This window comes from Terrapene carolina, unplaced genomic scaffold (genome assembly GCF_002925995.2).
Source record: "Terrapene carolina triunguis isolate 2854851 unplaced genomic scaffold, T_m_triunguis-2.0 Scaffold68, whole genome shotgun sequence".
Lineage (NCBI taxonomy): Eukaryota > Metazoa > Chordata > Testudines > Emydidae > Terrapene > Terrapene triunguis.
In genome coordinates, this window is record NW_020664419.1 from 4,062,169 (window position 1) to 4,082,546 (window position 20,378).

Sequence of the window (20,378 nt, forward strand, 5' to 3'; positions counted from 1 at the left end):
CCCCTCACTGCAACATCCTCCCTGCCACTCCCCCTCCCCCATTCCCACCCCTCCCACCCGCTCACTCCCATGCTCCCCTCAACTCACCTTCCTCTTCCCTTCCTCACTTTGCTGCCTCTTCCTACTCTCCCCTCACTCTCTTGAGCCCGGCCCTTGCTGCTCTGTGTACTGGACACCTGCTGATGTGGGCCAGCATCTCTGAGATCAGACTGAAAGCCAAATAACTTAACCCCAGCCGGCTGGCTGGCTATCCCAATCCCTCAGCACGGTGACAGGTCGCACACGGGCATTGTCTGCAATGTCTGACGGCCGAAGCCAGCTGCCAGGAATAGAGGCGCGGTGATCAAAGTGCTACCACTGGAGAGAGAGCTGGCGGGACAAAAGAACAGCCTGTTCGATCGGGGGAGCGCTCTGGTTCTGTTTTCAAGCGCTGTCATCGCCGGGGTTTGCTCTGCGTTGGGGTCCGTTCTCAAACTGTCAGGGCGTCAAGCGCAGAGGTGCTTGCCGCCAGCCGGTGCGGTACGGCTCGCTGTCAGCGTCTGAGTGCCCGCATTTCTGAGCTGAGCCAAGCGCTCTCCCCGGCTGGGTTGTTGTCCCTGCCACGCATGGCGGAGCAGGCACCGCGGATACATAATGTGTTGTCAGCCTTTCCCAGGCTTGACTTGGAGGCTTGCATCCGAATGTAAGACAGGAACGTCGGGAGCGTTAGTGATGGAAGCCATTACAGCTGCCACTGCTCACCGACAAGCAGGCTTCCTGGCTCCCGAAGCCAAGGGGGCTGCAAAGAGAGGACGCACTCGTACGGGCGAGGGGGGCTGCTGGGGGAAGGAAGCGGCTTTTAGGCTTGTGCTCCTGGTTACTGGGAGCCTTGATTTCCCACACTGAGGGCCCAGTCCATCAACACTGTAAGCCGCCCCTGGAAGGCGAGGTTGGCCCTCAGTGCCACTTGCCTAAGACAGGGCTGTAGTGGGCCCTACGGCTTAGCACAGAACTAGCTGCTGTACTTAAAGCGCCCGGCCTGGCTGGAACCCAGTGAGCAGTCACAGGAGCTCAGGAGAATACACATGGAAAGCCACTTCATTACTTCGTGGTGAGGAGAAGCCTGAAAGCGTTCTGGCCTGGCAGGTAAATGACCCGAGCTGGCCTGTTTTTCGCCTGTCCGGAGGGACCAATATCCATTACAAGGTCTGATATCTCATGACTCACCGGGCACAGAGACTGTTGCCGAACTCCAGCAGAAAGCTGGGAATCCCTGTTCTCCGCTGACGGGTGACATTTTTTTCCCTAGCCGTGAAGGTTCGTAAGGTATAAAACCTTCAATTGACAATGTTGAGATGACACCCTTGCATCTCCGGGGGCTATAGGATAGCACCCTGGTCTGTGACCCAGCCAGTCTGTCCCCAGTCCTTTTGCTGGGCCTCCACGCGTTTACTCCATCCTCCTCCCTCTCACTTCTGAAGCCACCCTTCTTCTTTAGCATGCCTGTGGGTTGACAGTTCAATCCTGGAGGCAGCAATCTTGAACTACAGTGACAACTGTGCAGGACATAAATATTCATGGGCGGGAGATTGCCGGTACTTGGCCTGTTGGGACTCAGCCTTCGCTGTTAGTCTGCTTTGAAACTTGCTGGGGACTTGGCAGGAAGACAAGCTGTTCCGGCCGTCAGTCCAGTGTTTGGTGTTTCTGGTAGGTCTTTCCCAACCAGATGGCTATTATTCCCCAGGATCAAGCATCATCAGGAATTGGCCACTGTCAAACACCCCTGCCTGTCACAGGTTCTTTCCACCTTTCACCTCTGGATCAGGTGGGGCCTCAACTCGTCTCATAGGTAATATTTTCTGTTGCACATGTTTCTGCTTTCTGATGGTGCTGCAGTGCGATGCCACCGTGGTTTGGATCCTTGGCCATCCCTTTGTTCAGGCTGCAACCCACATGCAGATTCCTAGTTACCCAGTCAAGAAAACTGGAAGGTAGCTGTGCTGTTTGATCAAAAATGGCCCTTTCCTCTGCACCTGGGGCCATTTACATGGAGTCCCACCCTCCTGCTTTTGAGCAGATGCTGGTAGCCTAATTCTCCTCTCAAATCATGAACAAGTAAGCAGCAGTTTAGGTGGCTGCTTCATACTCAGCTGATTTGTTTCTGAGATATTGCTTATGTTTGGCTGTGTGAATTGCACTCTCAGTCACCCTGTTTGGTAGAGGATACTCCCATAAAATTACAGTATTCTCCTGAGTGGCTTGAGAAAAATCTCAGTCTCTTGGTTTACAAATGAGGCACAGGCACAATCGTCTTTCACTTTGGACCCAGCATCTGGCAAAAAGCAGCTCAGATCAGGATATGACCTTCTTTGTCCTGCTGCCTCATGTAGATGAAGCACTGCTGTGTATTTGGAAAGATGACTCAGCATCAATAGGGACGGACAACCTCCAAAATCAAAATCAACCATGGTCGTTTGCGGCCTGGAAGCACGAGGAATGCCATGTGGCTGCAGGGCAGGTTCTGTTCGGTTGCTGGTCTGGTCTCCGCATGTTTGGCATTCCTCAGTTAACTACACCATAGAATCAAAGAAACTAGAGCTGGGAAAGACCTTCTAGAGCATCTAGTCCATCCCACAAAGGCCAATGGAGGATTGCCCCTAGAGTATATTCTGAAATATTTTGTCCAGTCTCCTTTAAATTTCACAAGTGGCGGGTCTTCCACCACCTCCTGGAGACATTATTCCACGCCTGAGAGATTTCTCGGTGAGTATTTCCTGTTATTCAGCCCAATATTTTCCTCTTTTAATTCCATTCCATGTCTCCAAGTTGTTTCCTTTTTGATTCTAGTCCTTTAACCATTCCTGGCAAGCCCACTAACTGCTTGTGCTGGAGCATTGGTTCCTCAAGCCATATGGCCTTCTAGCTTCTTCAGATACAGCTATCCCTTCACCTACCATCAGGAGCCTTTCATGAATGCGGGTTAGATGTTTCACTGCCCAGTGTGGGCATCAGCTGGGACCCAGTTTCTGTCTCCCCTACAGCCTGCCTTCTTTCTGTCATCTTCCAGAGCATCCAAAACACCATGTCGTTAAGTGAACCTGTTTCTGTTGGTCTTTCCTCTCCATCCCTAATGCCCTTCTTGCTACCTTGACGTGCACTTTCCCTTCTTTAGGAAGTTCTTCCCTTCCCCAGGGAAGGGGGATGTTGCATACCGCTTGGGAGGAGGATGTATCTGCAGTTTCAATTGAGGAGGCATTCATACCACCTCAAAGTCCTGGTGTGGTGGACGGACCATCCCATTCACAATCTTGCAGACACACAGCTAAGCCATTTAGTGACTTCTTGCCAAGCAAACAAGCATTGATGGAACTTCATCACATGTGCAATTGCCAGCAACTCCTCCTATTTAATCAGCATTTCAGCATATCAGACTTGTTCCCTCCCCCACAATCTGGCCCATTTGCTGCCCCACTTACCTTAATTTGACTGTCTTTCCATCTCCCATTGCAGCATGTTGAAACCAAACCCCAGGCCTAGTGTGAACTCAGTCTTCCCACTCTGGTAGCACATGTTCTGGCTGTGCTTATATCCATGACCCCTCTTACGTGCTGGAGTGCTGATAGGGATCTCTCAGGGGCTTGGGTAGTCAAAGCTTGTGCCTATGTCCCACTTTCCTCAGATGCTCCTCACGTCTCCTGGTGTATATAGGTCTGACTCCCTTGCTGGTCTCTCTCGTAGTCCCGTACAGTATGTTCTGATGAGAATTGTTGTGTGTCTTATTGTTATTTACTGATTTGATAGGGTACCAGCTTGCTTTGAAGAATTATCCTACATAATGGCCATACTGGGTCAGACCAAAGGTCCATCCAGCCCAGTATCCTGTCTACCGACAGTGGCCAATGCCAGGTGCCCCAGCGGGAGTGAGCCTAACAGGTGATGATCAAGTGATCTCTCTCCTGGCATCCATCTCCACCCTCTGACAAACAGAGGCTAGGGACACCATTCCTTACCCATCCTGGCTAACAGCCATTAATGGACTTAACCTCCATGAATTTATCTAGTTCTCTTTTAAACCTTAAATCCTATGGGCTGGAGACATGGAGAAGGTCTGTGAGGTCATCTACTTCACCTCTAGCAGAGCCAAGATTTTCCTTGCAATATAGGCTCCTCTTCACCACCTAGGACATGGCATGTGACAACCCTGGGGGTGGAACATGGCAGTCATTATAACAGCACCAGCAGCACTGAATGAGATCCACAGAAAGAGAGAAGAATACCCTAGTTGAACATGCAGGGGGAATTTTAGACAGGCAGAATATAATTACCAAGGGTCAGATCTTGAGCTCCATGCTCAGTTCTCACCCACTGAAGTCAATAAAAGTTGGAATAAAGACCTCAAGATTTGGTTCCTAATTTTGGACCAGTTTCCTGTGGCCAGGGCCGGATTAAGGTTGTGAGGGGCCTAAGGCTCGTGGGACGGAAGGGCCTAAGTATGAATTACATATTGCAAAAAAAATTATGAAGTCATCAAACATTTCTCTACACACATATATTTACATATTATTTATTCAGCGTTGGCACCCCACCATGTCCCTGAGAGTGATTTGGGCAGTAGGCATCCCTTGGGTGGTGAATCTCTAAGAATCAACCAACGACTGGTTGATGCAGAATAAAAAATGTTCAATTCTTGGACAAATCCAAAAAAAAAGAAACTGCTTCAACACAGCAATAAATGGCAGACTGGCCAACAAGGTTATAGACTCATAGACTCATAGACTTTAAGGTCAGAAGGGACCAATATGGTCATCTAGTCTGACCCCCCGCATGATGCAGGCCACAAAAGCTGATCCCCCCACTTTCCCTTAACTCTGCTGTTGAAGTCTCCAGATCGTGATCTAAAGACTTCAAGTCGCAGAGAATCTTCCAGCTTGCGACCCCTGCCCTATGCTGCGGAGGAAGGCGAAAAACCTCCAGGGCCACTGCCAATCTACCCTGGAGGAAAATTCCTTCCCGACCCCAAATATGGCGATCAGCAGAACCCCGAGCATACAGGCAAGATTCTCTAGCCAGACCCTCATTTTACCAGCGATGGCCGTTATTGCCTAATTGATTAGAATCACGTAATCCCATCAAACCATTCCCTCCATAAACTTATCTAGCCTAATCTTGAAGCCAGAGAGGTCTTTCGCCCCCACCGTTTCACACAGGTTGAGTGAGTGTGCAGCACATGGTATGTAGTCAAGCAAAGCATTGCGCTCTTTTATCTTGGACTGCATCCCTGAATATTTGCCACTCATATTACTTGCATTGTCATAGCTTTGGCCACAACAAAGGCTGATGTCAAATCCCATTTTTGGTGAGGAAATCAAGTTGGTACAAGGCAAGTTTCTCCCCTGCGTTGGTGATGTTTATGAAAGTCATGAAATACTCAACTGTTCTGCTGGGTAGAACATAACACAAGATGACAGTCAGCTGATCTACATATGACACATCCGGTATTGAGTCAACGGACACTGAAAAATATCCCACATCTTTGATCTCATCTACAATGGCTGATAGCATCTTCTTTGCCAGCAGTGCAATGAATTCATCACAAATAGTCTTTGCGAGATGTGATGTATGGCCTTTTCCACGATTTGCTGTTCATTGATGTGCTGAGCTAAGAGTCGAATTTAGCGATTAGCTCTAGAACGCCAAGGTAATTGCCATTGTGTTTTGATCCAACAGTCTCATCTGAGCCACAGAATGGCAGACCATGCTCAGCAAGAAAAACTATGGTTTCAACGATGCATCTGAGAACGTTCTTCTAAACTTCCAAAAACTGGTTTTCCATTTGGGTATCAATTCTGCCATTAGTTTTCTTTCGGGCCTGGTAGCTGCTAACTGACAATGTATGCTGCTCACTCATTGCATGATTGGTAATGTATGCAGTATTCTTCCAATCACCTACGCAGAACATTCCCCACTTTTTGGTATCAGAAAACGGGCAGCAATAAAAACAGTTCACGTTCTTCTTAGAAGGGGAATAGATGGGCCATTCTCGCTTGCCAATCTGTTTGTTAGGCTTCACATATTCAAACACCGATTTGGTCAGATAACGATTCTGATTGGTGTACTCTCGCCTCGTCAATGAAAAGGCAGCATCTAGATTCTGGCATTTCTGTGAGCCCTTCTCAGTCCAATATGCCATGAGATCTTGAGAAGTCCTGTCCCACTCGCCTGGATCGCTGGAGAAGGATATTCTTGTATTACTATCACTGGGAAAGTCTTCAGAGGAGTGGGGCGAGACTGCAGCTAGAGAAGTCACAGGAGGCTGGTCCTTTTCATCAGGCTCAGCAGGTTCACTTGGGCTGGTATTCGCCTGGACTTCCTCACCACCTGCCTTAGTAGGGGGAAAAACGTTAGGAGAGAGAACCTTTCAGCGCAGCATCTTATCTTTCCCGTCTTTCTTTGGCCTCCTTCAATTTCTACCATCCTCCTTTCTTCGACATAGTTTCTATCCTCCAGTGTAGGCCTACTGTGTACAAAGTTCAATATTGCTTGGGCCCACAAACACCTACTTAGCCCACAGAGACAAAATCACAACCACCATCAACTGAATTCGCAATCTTGATGGATTAATTTGTACAAAGCAATATCTAATGAGACAAAACATTTCCGATGGCCCCCGCTAGTGTCGCTCAACTGTTACTTCAATATGGAATGGAGGGCTTACAGTAGGGCCTAAAAATAGGAAGTCCTAAAAATTAGGGCCTAATGTAGGGCCTAAAAATAGGAGGGCCTAAGTCTATAGCCTTATTAGCCTATGGGTAATCTGGCCCTGCCTGTGGCCCTTTAATTAAATAGTAGTTTTGCTTGGTTTGAGAGTGCAGAATTGGCTCTTGGAATTCAGCCAGGATACTGCCCTGACCCTACTCACAGAAAGGGCCTAGATACTCTGGTGGCATATGCTTTGTAAATTACACAGACAGACAGATGTTCACTGTCAGGACTTTGGCTCTGCATCTCATGCCTAAGCCAGGCAAGAGTTTGGTGAATCAGTGCTGGAAAGGTGGGCATGGATAAAGTTGTTTTGAAGCTGATTGGAAGAGGCGTGTTTGCTTCTGGTTAAGAACTTTAGCAGGGCCCATAAAACAAGAGTATTTATGATTATGGCGTTGAACTCAATCAAATAGAGTCGACGATGTCTCAGGGTGATTTGTGGCAGGAATACTTTACCCTGACATATAATTTCCTTTTACAGCAGGTTTTTGAAGGCTAAGTCTGCCGGCTTGAAATATACCAAGCGAGATCCGGCTTTATAAAAGGAGTTGATGTTATTCTATTGGGTGGGGAGGAGACGGAAGATGAGGAAGCAGATCAGAGATTTAAATACTAAACTGTTTTGTCCAAGGAGTCATTTACAAAAGCCAAAGAGGTTTAAGAATCCCTTAGGAAGAAGGAGAGAGGTAGTTTATTCCACAGCTAGGTGTCCTGCATCTTCCTCTAAAGCATCTGGTACCGGCCAGTGTTGGAAACAGCATATGAGACTATCATTTGCATTACATTAGCACCTAGATGCCACAACTGAGATCGTGGCCCCTGTGCTAGACACAGTATAGGCGTAAAGATCTTACAATCTAAATGGACAAGACAGTCAAGGAGTAGGAAGGGAAACTGAGGCAAAGTGATTTGTCCTTGGGCACACAGCTGGTTAATAGCAGAGCCCCTACCCACTAAAGTAATGCTGCCTCCTATAGGTGAAAATCTGCTCTGATCCAGAATGGCAGTTCTCATGTTGAGTCTTAAGGCTTGATGGTAAGCCAGGAGTAACCTACTTGAGTTGATGGGATAAAGAATTAAGGTTCCTTTTGTGCTGTATTGCTCTGTAAGATGAACACTATCTTGTTCTGGTCCTTGCAAGGATTTTAGCTTTGTATGGAAAAAAGAAAAGCAAAAAGCTAACCCAGATAACCAATCTTTATCTGCTGGGTTTAAAAGATACATAATCATTTAATTACCTTGAAGGAGGTTTTCATCTTTCCATGCTCATCCGGCTTGTGAGTGTGTATGTGTTTTTCTTCCTCCCCCAAACAAGCTTTTCATTAAAAGGATTTTCATCTGTCATCTAAAAGGGAAAAGAAGAAAAAACCCGCGCACCGAAGTGTTTTATGTCGAGTTGTACGTGCTAATGGCAGTAAAGCCCACATAAAAGAGCAACTGCTTCAAATATTAATTTGTCAAAAGCAAGAGAAAGCCCTGGAAGCCGCACGCTGGGGAACAGCTGCCGAGGAGCCATGCACCCAGTCTCCCAAGTGCTTGTGCCTGCCTCGCACTCAATGAGGAGCTGCGCCGGAGGCCTTTGCAGTGAAAGGCGCTGATTTCTCTTTGTCCCCCTGCTTGTTCTGACTGAGTAAACATGGGGGGGGGCAGGTGACTGTGCTTGTGAAAAAGGGGGGCCGAGAGTGACACTGGGAACCAGGTGCTGGTCAAAGATGTGCAGGCAGGTGCTGGTGAAACTTCTTCCCTCTCCCCCTCCTCCCAGCTCTGCCGATGCACCTCTGTCCTGTCCTGAATATCCCCAATGCTGAGGTGGCACGAGGTGAACTTCCTGTAACCTCTTGGGTACGTTATTTTGTAGTGTAGTCGGGACTTCCTACCCAGGCCCATGTAACTCAATTGCACCGGTCCTCCTCCTTCCCATAGTGCATTGCCCTATGCCTCACTGGTTTGTGTGAATGCCCTCTGGGCTCTCTATCCCCTCCTAAGGCACTACTACTACGGCAAAGGAACCCGGATTTTCCCAGAATGCATTGCTACAAACACAGATAGCCCGTCATGGTTGTGTTCTGGAAAAAGACTCCTGTGCAGAGACATCCGTGGTTGTCTGTTTTCTGATTAGTGTCAAGAACTGGTTGCACTTGTATTGTGGACAAGGCCTTGAAGTGATACATGACCAGTCGTTACTGTGACAACAACTCAACTTCCAACCCATGCCTGGTTTACCAGCTACTGTCCCCTGTCCTGAGACGCAGCTGCTTCAGGTGTCACTGCCGAAAAATTCCATTTCTGCTCATTAATGGGGCTGTCATTCCACGGGGAATCCAGTGACAGCTATAGAGATGCCAATATCACTGCCTCTAATTCTTCCCCTCTTGTTGATTATCCACTCATTTATCCTGGCACCTGTCTATCATTAAGAAAAAAGAGTGAGGTTTTGTTACTATAGCAACTTGCAGGCACCCTGCTGCGTTTGCATGAGCATGAAGAGAGGATTGTCAGAGGAGTGAAGGTGAAAGGATGAGAGCGGAGTTTGGGAGCCAGCTGCCAACAGCAGCTCAATTAAGACACAGTCAAGCAGGCATCTTGGAGCTTGGCCTCCACAGCGCCCCCAGCTGGACAGTGCAAGTGGAGAAAGGATCAGTGCTTGCAGGCTAGTTAAAGGCACAGTCCTACAGAGGACCGTCCTTTCCGAGTATTTGAAAGATGGAGGCTGGAGAAAGTCCAGAGTCACAGGTTTGAATCCAGATGTGGCTCTGGACTCCCTAGAGACTGAGGGAATTTCCAAAATGCGGGCTTGGTCCCAGCCCATCTCTACTGCAAACACCAAGAAAGGAGAGGACTTGGATCTTCAAGAGAGGGGTGTAACAGAGTAATGAGATGAGATTAAATAAGGAAAATGTAGACAGTCAAAAGACATTCCCTATCCATTAGATCTTAGATCGGTTAGTCTGCGAAGTAGACAAGGGTGTAGTGGAAACGACTGAAAAGCAGTGTGGTTTAGTGGTTAAGGTGCTGGATGGCATCTCAGGAGATGTGGTTTCTATTTCTGGCTGTGCCAATGACCAGCTCCCCTCTCTTTGCTCTGGGAAAGTGAGTTCCCCTCTCTTTGCTCTGGTTCCCTCACTCCCTTATCTGTTTAGATTGTAAGGTCTTTGGGGCCGGAACTGTCTCTTACGGTGTGTTTGTACAGCACCCAGCACAAAGGGGCTCTGATTTCAGATGTGGCTTCCAGGTACTATTGCAGTTCCAATAGTATTAATAAGCCCTGTCATTTGGGACATTTAGAACTGGGCTAGAGAATTGGTTTTAGGGAACAGTCTTGTACTGGCTGGGGATGGGATGGGGAAGAAGAGAGACTAGATGTGACCCAGCGCTGTGTGACTCCGTCTGGTTTTGTATTGCCTTCATGCCTGCTGTTCTGGTCATCTTCCAGCCAACGCACAGAAAACTGCATCTGCTTCTCACCGGCGTCTTATCAGGATTCCTTATTCCTGCAGTGTTGTATCTGCCGGAAATCGCTGCTGGCTCAGGGCTGCTCTGCAGCTGCTCTCTCTGCTGAGGTCTCTTGCCAAATTGCAATGGGAAATTGAGATTTGTTTCAAACGGGTTTGGTCTCGCAGTGCCCACCCCACATCTTGCCATTCCACTCCCCTTCCCAGCCACCTAACGTGGCCTCTGCAGGTCTGCTCCGTGTTGGGGAATTTGTCTGGCCTCCATGGGTAGTGGCTAACCAAGGACCTACTGCTGGGATGTGCTTGAACAGCACTGAGAGGTGGTATGATAGAGGTGAAAGAAGCCTCTGGCACCGTATACTAACCATAAGCCTAACTCTTACCAGTTGGACTAGTTGCTGTAGTGGTTTGAGCTTATTTATCCCGTGGGACAAAATAATCACAGAATGCAGCGTGGCAACATTTTGCTCTTCCCGCCGCTACGTTGCATTGGTGTGAGATGATGCTGTTTTGCCTCATGCACTGATACAGTGTCACAATACTGTGATGCCCAGAGCAATCGTGGGACTTTCTGACTATCTAGCTTGCTGTCTGCAACACAGGACGTCAGGAGTGTAGTATTATTTGGGAGCCGGTGGTTGCCACTAGTACAAGGAAGAAGGAAAAACCCCACCATTCAGAGCCTGCTTTGGGTGTTCACCTGCCTCTGAAGAATGTGGCTTTGTCTTTCCCCCATTTTAGCTTCAGCTGCATTTGCTCCCTTGGGAGCTTTGAGCATCTGGGCCTGAGCCAAGGGGAAAAGCTCTTAGGAAGGGGCGATGTTAAGCCAACAGATAAAAGGTGACACTGCAATGTGTCTTCCACTCAGCCTGGGCTACTCCTTTCTCATAGTCCCAGGAGGCTGTGGCCAGACCCTCCCTTTGGCCACACATCTATTTGCTTTGGCTTGGGCTTTATCTCTTGCAGTCACCAATCTGTGGGAGAAGGAGGGTGGGAACAATCCCACTGTCACTCTCCTGACCTTCCAACTGCAGAGGCCAAAGGGTTTCAACTCCAGGTTTTTTCAAAATAAAAGCTGCAGAGCCTGATCCCACTCAAGTCAACGGGAAATTTGTCATTGAGCTCTGTTGGGCCAGGTGAGTATCTGAGCGGGACAGGGGTAGCCTCGGGGGAGGGGGAAGTCATGCAGCTATCACACCTTGGGTGCAAAAGGGAAGTGTCCCAAGAAGAATTCTGTCACAGGGTGGCTGGCCCTTTAAAGGGAGATGGGTCTCAGCCCCACCTGGGACACCGCCAGCTCTCCTCTCCAGGAGGGAAAAATGAAGCTCATGTGGTCAGTGGGTCATGGGACTGAATCAGGGGTGGCTAAGGGAGAGGCTTTGCGTGAAGCGGAACTTGAGCAAGAGGAGCTGCTGGAAGGAAAAACAACTCTGCCAACCCACAGCGCCTAGAAGGAAGGCTGTGAACCCCTAATCTAGAGGGGTGAGTTTGTGGGCCAGGCTGGCCAGGATTTAGTAATCCCAGGAGGAGGGCTGTGGGAACCCTGGGTGAAAAGGGGGCTCATTTTGCTGGACTAGGTTAAACAAACTAGACCCCCCCCCCCCGCAGAGAGTGGGAATGTTGTTTTCAAGATTTGTGCTGTGAGAATGATTTCTGCAAACCTCAGAGGGAAATCGAGGCAGGCCGTCTGCAGGGCTGGCCCACGCCATGCAGGGATGCTCTAGAGGTGGAGACCCTGTTACAAACTCCTGTACACATATAGTCTCATTTTTGAGGGCTGTGTATGGGGTGCCCCGAAAAAAAGGCTCAGGTGCATTAAGCCATCCTGTCCCCGTGTGGTTTGGCCCTTCATTGAGCAGTCACACTCTCCTTTTATCCAGGGCTATCACACTGGATGGGCAATGGACTGTGCGCAAGATGCTCCAGAATGCTCTCTGCCCTTCCGTGCTGCAACTTCACTGCAACCGTGAGGCAGAAAGGAGCAGAGACTGCAAAAGGGCTGAAAACACTGCAGCAGGGGCCCTTGTGCCCAACTGGCATGACGGCTCCTTTCATCTCTGCTCCACTGTGGGGGACTGGAAATGAGATCTGGCTTCTGTTGCTAGCACCTCCATGGACTCACTGTGTGGCTCTGGGTTTTAACCACTCTGTGCCTCAGTTTCCCCATCTGTACAATGGGGATAATGATACTTACAATGTTACGGGACTATTCTGCGGGTTAATGATTTAATGTGTATAAAGGGTTTGCAGAACCACTGATAAAAATCTTTGCAGAAGTACTGAAGATGAGTATCCATATTCACTGAAAGGAGTCCATGCTAGAAGGAGGGATGCAGATTCATCAAAACTAGAGGTGGAAAGATGTACATTGTTAGGTCATCCAGTTTGTGCAGAGCTGTTCGCTGCTCCACTTTTTCTACGACTTTGTCCAATCCATTTTTAAAATTCCCAAGCAAGGGGGTTTCACAGTTTAATCACTGTGAGCCCATGTCCACACAACATGTAGTGCAAGGGGACCTTTAGGTGCTACCATAATAGGAATGTTAAATATCAGTCCTGGGCAAAATAATGGAATGGCTAATTTGGGACTTGATTAATAAAGAATTAAAGGAGAGTGGTATAATTAATGCTGGTTAACATGGGTTTATGGAAAAGAGATCTTGTCAAACTAACTTCAGGGACAGCATGGTCCAGTGATTAGAGTGGAGGGCTTGGACTTGGGAGACCTGGGTGTAATTTCCTGTTCTGTTGCAAACTTCATTTGTGACCTTGGGCAAATCACCTAGGGTATGTCTACACTGCATTGTCAACCCGGGTCTGTGGACTTGGTGTTTCCAAGCCTGGACTTGAGCATCCACTCTGCATTGTAAACCCGGGCTTACAATTTCTAGACTCAAGTCTCACAGCCATGCCAACATGTCCGTATTGAAATACACAGACTTTCTCGCATGGATCTGTGTCTTGAGCTGCATCCATACCCAAAATGTCAGGGCTTGGACCCAAGTCATAGTGGGACTTGAGCTCTGGCCCATCCCCCTAGCAGAGGCCTGGGTTCTGAGTGCTTGGTGACCTGAGTCAGACTGATTTTTGTGTGGATGGGAGCAGGGCCTTGGGCTGAAACCTGAGTCACTGTAGGCATACCCTTAAGGCTCTCTGTGCCTCTGTTCTCAACCTGTAAAATGGGGGTAATAGCACTGCCCTGCCTAACAGCGGTGTTGTGAGGATACCTGTACATATTGGGGTTCAGGAAGTGGGCGGGCGGGCCTGCCCCCGCCCACTGCTAGTGAGGATACCTGTAGCGGGGTGGTCACTTGCTCTGGCCTTAAAGGGCTTAAAACAGCCCAGGAGAGGGCTGTGGCTGGGAGCAAGCAGTTCCCAGGCTGATTGGGGAAGCAGGCTCAGCTGTGGCCACGCCCCAATCAGGGCTCAGCTGGCCCTTATAAGAGGGCAGTGGGCCAGGAGCAGAGTCAGTCGCTCTCTGAGGGAGAAGGGCCTGGGTGCTGGGAAGCTAAACAGAGTACCTGAGGGGAGCAGGGCTGGGGAATAGGGCAAGGGGGCTGGGGAGCTCCCACCTGGAAAAGCTCCAGGCTGCGGCCTTGTCAAAGGCCAGAAAGGTACTAGAGTGCAAGGGTGCAGCCCAGGGTAGGCAGAGGCAGCCTGTCATAGGCGTGCACAGCCCATTTCATTAGGGTGTGCACCCAGGGAGCCCTGCCCTAGCCCCGCCCGTGCCCTAGTCCAGTCCCCATCCTCTCCCTCCTACTTCCCCCCTCAGAACCCCCAACCCCCCCTGCTCCTTGTCCCCTGACTATGCCCTCCTGGGACCCCTGCCCCTAACTGCCCCCCCAGGACTCCACCCTCTACCTAAGCCTCCCTGCTCCTTGTCCCCTGACTGCCCTCCTAGGACCCTGCCCCCTACCTGTCCCCTGACTGCCCCGACCCTTATCCACACCCCTGCCCCCAGACAGACCCCTGGGACTCCCACGCCTATCCAACTGCTCCTCACCCCCCGACAGGACCCCCAGAACTCCTGACCCATGTCTGCCTCACCACAGAGCCAAACGCTGCCCCGCGGGAGTGCGCAGCCCCGGCCCCCAGAGCGCTGCGCGCGTGGCAGCAAGGCTCCAGGAGAGGAGAGAAGGCGAGGAGGGGCTGGTGGCTTGCTGCGTTTGGCCGGGGGCTCCGGCCCGGGAGCGTGGACCCCACAGCTTGCCGCGCCGGGGAGTGGAGCCATTTGCCCACCCCTGCATTAGGATGTGCCTGGGCACACCCGGCACACCCCGTGCGCACGCCTATGCAGCCTGTGATGATTGGCTTATACAGACTGCAGTCAGCCCCAGCGAAAGTGGGCTAGATGGTGACTGGCAGTAGCCATTGCGGCGAGGTGGGGATAGTGGGTGGGGGTTCCCCTGGGTGGGGAGACCCAGAGAGCGGGTGTACTGCCAGGGGGCAGCGCCTGAGGACGAAGGGCACAGGGTCTGGGAGGGACACGGGGGCCAGCGGCAGCGAGGTACCAGCCTGCAGAGGGCACTCCGGGTCAAAAGAGCTAATTCCCAGGACGACCGACAGGAGGTGCCACAGGGGTGAGTCTCGCCCTCGTTACAATACCTATTAAAGACTGTGAGGGGCTTCGATGCTATGGGGCCATACAAGGACCTAAAATAGCTGGATTTCATTTTCTGATGAGAGTACAAGTTTGATTGATAATGGTAATAGAGTTGCTGTAATAGAGACTTAGACTTCTGTAAAGCATTTGACTTGGTGCTGCATGACATTTTGATTCAGAATGATATGAAATCAATACAGCACATATTAAATGGATTAAAAACTGTCTCACTGAAATGTCTCAAAATGTAGCTGGAAACGGGGAATCATCCTAGAGTGGGCGTGTTTCTATTGGGATCCCGCCGGGCTTGGTTCTTGGCCCTACGCTATTTAATATTTTTATAAATGACCTGGAAGAAAACATGACATCATTAGTGTGAAAGTTTGCAGAGGACACAAAAATTGGGGGCATGGTAAATAATGAAGAGGGCAGGTTGCTGATACAGAGCGATTCGGATCACTCGGTGAGCTGGGCTCCAGCAAATACTATGTATTTCAGTAGGGCCAAATGTAAAGCCATACATCTAGGAACAAAGAATGTAAACTACACTTCCAGGGGGCTATCCTGGGAAGGAGTGAGTCTGAAAAAGACTTGGGGATTATGTTGGCTAATCAGCTGCACATGAGCTCCCAGTGCAACACTACGGCCAATAGGGCTAATGGGGTCCTTGGATAGATAAACAGAAGAATATTGAGTAAGAGTAGGGAGGTATTGTCTCTATATTAGCACTGGTGTGACCAGTTGTGGACTACTGTGTCCAGTTCTGGTGTCCACACTTCAGGAAGGATGTTGAAAAACTGGAGAAGATTCAGAGAAGAACCACAAGAATGATGAAGAAAACATGCTGTGATGAAGCAGAGAAACTGCCAGCCAGCACAGCAGAGGTTAAAGAGAGCCTCTGGGCCCAGCTAGCCCCGCCCCATTATACCCACAGCCAATGCCAGGCCTGGAGGGGGAACAAAAGGAGAGAACCTGGCCCAGTTCGGGGCTAAATGGTGCAGAGGCGGGAGCTAGCTGCCTCCCTAGCTGAGGGGAAGAGGCATTAGCCAGCCAGCCAAGGCAGCCAACAGGGAGCGAACACTGTCTCCCCAGTCCAGGGAAACTGCGAAGGGGACCTAGGCGCTTCCAGACCTGACTAACTGAGTGAGCAAACCCCAGAGACATCGCGGGGCTCGTCCTCAACAACTTGTGGGTGCCCTACCCAAAGGAGCCTGGGACCATGGCAAGGCAGTGCTCAACGCTGGACTAGAGGGGCCACACCGCAAACTGAACAGATGGGTAGGAAGTAGCCCAGGGCAGCAGCTTTTGACTCCCTGCTGGGAGACGCCCCCCCCCATTTAGCGGTTGACATACACAGGGCCCTGGGCTGGGACCCGGTGGAGAGGGAGGGCTGAGGTCCACCCACCCCACCCCCAGCCTCAAAGACTGAGGCTCCTCAAACAAAGCCCATTCTGCCCTATCCTCCTCCTCACTGCCTGGGCACCAGCGGTATCTCTGAGAGCACAGATGAGACAGTCTCATCACCTGGCCCCAACCCCGCCCACAGCAGTCTGGAGCTGCAATTGCAGGGAAAGTTCTGCTCAGCCCACTTGCCCTGGGCTGGAGCATGCTGCGTGGTGATGGAGTCACCAGACTTTTTAGCTGTGATGCTCTAACAAGTCTCTACGGTGCATGTTCACGAAACAGGCTCATGTTGAAGAATTTCCTGACTTGGAGAAAAAAAATTGAGAAAAAAGGTTTTTAAATGGTCGTAATGTTGTATTTAGACATTTTCTGGTTTTCTGGTTCTAAACAGCTTTTCATTTTGAAAGTTAACCTAATGAGAGTGAAAAGGGGGTTTAAAAAAGAAGAAAAGGTCAAATTTGAAACAAAATGTTTTGAAACAAAATAGTTTGCCCAACATGGGGCAAAAAAAAAAATCACTCTTTCAATTCACTAATATGTTGGAGATTTTGGCTTTTCATCACAATTCAAGATGGGGAGATGTTGAACTCTCAGATATTTGCCGGCTGGGAAGAAAGGTTTCCCAGACCTCTCTAATTCAGATTTACCCCTGCCAGCTCCTCCCAAAGCTTCGTCTTTGTGTCAACCCACTGTGGTTTACATTGCCTGGTGCCAGTGAAAGCCCAGTTGATTGGGGAGTTCAGACCGGACCCCAGCCTTTAGAAAGTGTTTCATCCCATCTTCTGTTGTGATTGTGACTGTGACAGACACCAGTCCATTCAGGGGCTCTTATGTTTTTGATCAATAACAGATCCTATTAGTAGTATTTCAGTAGAATCTTGAAACCCCAGTCAAGAATCAGAGCCCCATTGTGCTTGGCACATTTAGCCTCTATCCATCCCCATCAGCCACCTTCAGGAGCCACGCAGTGACGTGAATCTTCCACACCAGATCAGCAGCAATGACAGAGCTCAGGGAGGTGGCTCCAGCTAGCTGCCTACGTTGTGCACCCACCTTTGGATTTGTGAGTGTCGCCCCAAATTTTAACATCTGAGTGAGGCACTTGTGTCTTATTGTTTCTTGCTTTAGATCAATACCGTGAACGCTGCAGAGATGCTGGCAGCAGCCCTGGAATTCAGTGTGTGCAGCCACTTCCTACACTCTGTCCTGCAGCCTTTTACTCTTCCCATGCAAAATCCCCATGATCAGTGGTGTGAGCTGGGCCCATTGGTCGCAGTGGGATGTGCCAAAGTAAAAGGAATAAGTGGCACCATGCAGTGAAACTGCTTTTCCAGCTGGTTCCTGAAATGATGCTCTTTAATCACTGCCAACCAGCACCCTGGAGACGTCCCTGTTTTCACGGTGCAGCTTCTTACCCCCACTGCAAGGAATCAGAGAGTGTCTCCAGCAGGAAGCGTGCATCCCAACCCCCTGAACTTGGGGAATGTTTGAATCCAGGTCTGAGCTTCAAGCGCAGGGCTGCCCAGAGGGGGGGGGGGCAAGTGGGGCAATTTGCCCTGGGCCCCACAGGGGCCCCTACGAGAGTTTTTCAGGGCCCCTGGAGCGGGGTCCTTCACTCGCTCTGGGTACCCCTGAAAACTCTCATGGGGTCCGGGCCCCTGGAGCTTCTTCCGCTCCGGGTCTTCGGCGGCAGTTCGGCAGCGGGGGGTCCTTCCGCTCCGGGACCCGCTGCCGAAGTGCCCTGAAGACCCGCGGCGAGGAGTCCTTCCACCCCGGGACCTGCCGCCAAAGTGCCGGGTCTTCTGTGGCAATTTGGCGGCGGGGGTCCCCCCGCCGCCGAAGAACCCAGGCCCCCTGAATCCTCTGGGCGGCCCTGTTCAAGCCTTGGGCTTGGCTCTATAAACAGCCAGATCCAATCCGCCTGCACTGGGGGGGGTCTCCTTGTGGAATCAGCTGGGCTGCTCCTGTTCCTGTTGAAGTCAATGGCAAAGCTGCCGTTGTCTTCAGTAGTGAAGGGTATGGTCCTGGCCTCCCTATTCCTGTTGCTGTGGTCCATGAATAAATACCCCATATAAGGAAATGGACTGATCAGGTCTGAATCCTTCAGTGATCGAATCAGTTCAGCCAGTGTTCGGAAACATGCAGAAAATGGGGGTGGATAAAGCCCTGTAGTGGCTTCTTGGAAGGGTGGAAGAGAGCCTCATGCCGCCTGGTGCTGTGTCACCCATTCCTCAACTGAGACCTTCAGAAGTCTCGTTAGGAGTGGGGAGCAGGGATAAGAGTCATCTGGGGCTGAGAGTTTTGTAGTAGCCAGAGAAAGGATAAGATAGCTCAGTGGTTTGAGCATTGGCTTGCTAAACCTAGGGTTGTGAGTTCAATCCTTGAAGGGGCTATTTAGGGATGTGGGGCAAAAATTGGTCCTGTTAGTGAAAGCAGGGGATTGGACTCAATGACCTTTCAAGATCCCTTCCAGCTCTATGAGAGAGGTATAGTTTTGGGGGGCAGGGATAGCTCAGTGGCTTGAGCATTGGCCTGCTAAACCCAGGGTTGTGAGTTCAATCCTTGAGGGGGCCATTTAGGGAACTGGGGTAAAAATCTGTCTGGGGATTGGCCCTGCTTTGAGCAGCAGGTTGGACTAGATGACCTCCTGAGGTCCCTTCCAACCCTGATATTCTATGAAAGCAGCCGAGGATCTCCAGAGTTAGGAAGAGCCCCCTAAGCTTACACTGCTCCCAATCGTGTTCCATTGATCATTAGTCAGGTCAGCATAAGGCCAAGCTGAGTGCACTTCCCCTTTACTGGATAGTTTTGGGGGGAGGGATAGCTCAATGGTTTGAGCATTGGCCTGCTAAACCCAGGGTTTTGAGTTCAATCCTTGAGGGGGCCACTTAGGGATCTGGGCAAAATCAGTACTTGGTCCTGCTAGTGAAGGCAGGGGGCTGGACTTGATGACCTTTCAAGGTCCCTTCCAGCTCTAGGAGATAGGATATCTCCATTAATTTTAATTTACTGTATCCTCAGCTAATAAAAATCTTGCATCTTGGTTGTAGCCCAGGATGCTGGTATATCAGGAAGCAGCCTCAAGCTTGTATCTGTAGCAAAGGGGCTAAATCATAAGTCCCTTTGACAGCTCAGCTCTGTGGATGCTTTCGGAGTTGTAGCAGCCTGCTTTAGAGACAGAAATAAAGCGGTACTACTGCTGTGTCTGTTAGCACGGCCACATGCATCATCAAGAGAACAGCCAAGTGTTCCAGTTATGGGAGCTGCACCTCGCAATGTGCAGAGAGATGTGCACCTCCATTGCCCCGTGACCTCTGTACACATCTAGTGCACTTCAGCTGGGTTGGGAGAGACACAGTTTGACTCTCAGATCCTTGGGGGAGTTTGCAGATCTGGGTGCTTGTAACCAAAGTCACTGTGTAGGGTAACCAGATGTCCCAATATTCAGGGCTTTTGTCTTATATTCGTCCCTATTACCCCCTACCCCATGTCCCAATTTGAGCAGGGGGTTGGACTAGATGACCTCCTGAGGTCCCTTCCAACTCTGATATTCTATGATTCTATCTCTCTGGGATTGGACAGCATAGAGAGAACACCTGCATAACATAATGTGAATAGCATCAGTGTGATCTTATGATCTTGCCACGGGAGACCCTCAGAGTGTTACAGGGGGTGAATGTTGCCATGGAGAGTTGCTCATCCCCAGCTCTGTCCCCCAAAAGCCACATCGTCAGAAGAATGAAGAGTTGGCATGAAGGGGCTTCGTGGAATCAGAAACGGTGGGGAGAGGGATTCCCTTGACCAGAAGAGCATGTTATCCACTCTCTTCATCCCCCTCCTTAGCCCTAGGTTTCTCTCAATACTGCAGCCAGCTGGCACTTTGTCAAAGTGTGTGTGAGCACGTGGGGGTGTCTCCAATGGCAATGGCCTCACACGGTGGCAGTCTCCTCTCCTTCCTGATTGTGTCAGATGGAGTGCTCCCTTCATCCTCACCCTAGGGCCTGGCGCACTGGCTCTTTCCCCTGCTCCTCCCTGGGGGACATGTGGTGCTCACAGCACCATGTTCCCAGCCCCTCCCATCCTGGACAACAAAGACGCAAGCTCAGGATTGTACGTTGGCCCCCAGTCTGGCTGCATACTCTGCCTCTCCGCGTATTGGCCAGCTGTATATTAGAGTT

The 20,378-nt window shown here is 50.2% G+C and overlaps 1 protein-coding gene across 1 annotated transcript in view; it reads left to right on the plus strand.

Moving 5' to 3' along the window:
- PLXNA4 (plexin A4) overlaps positions 1-20,378 on the plus strand; it is a 568,109-nt gene that overhangs the window by 402,679 nt on the left and 145,052 nt on the right. The window lies entirely within an intron of this gene.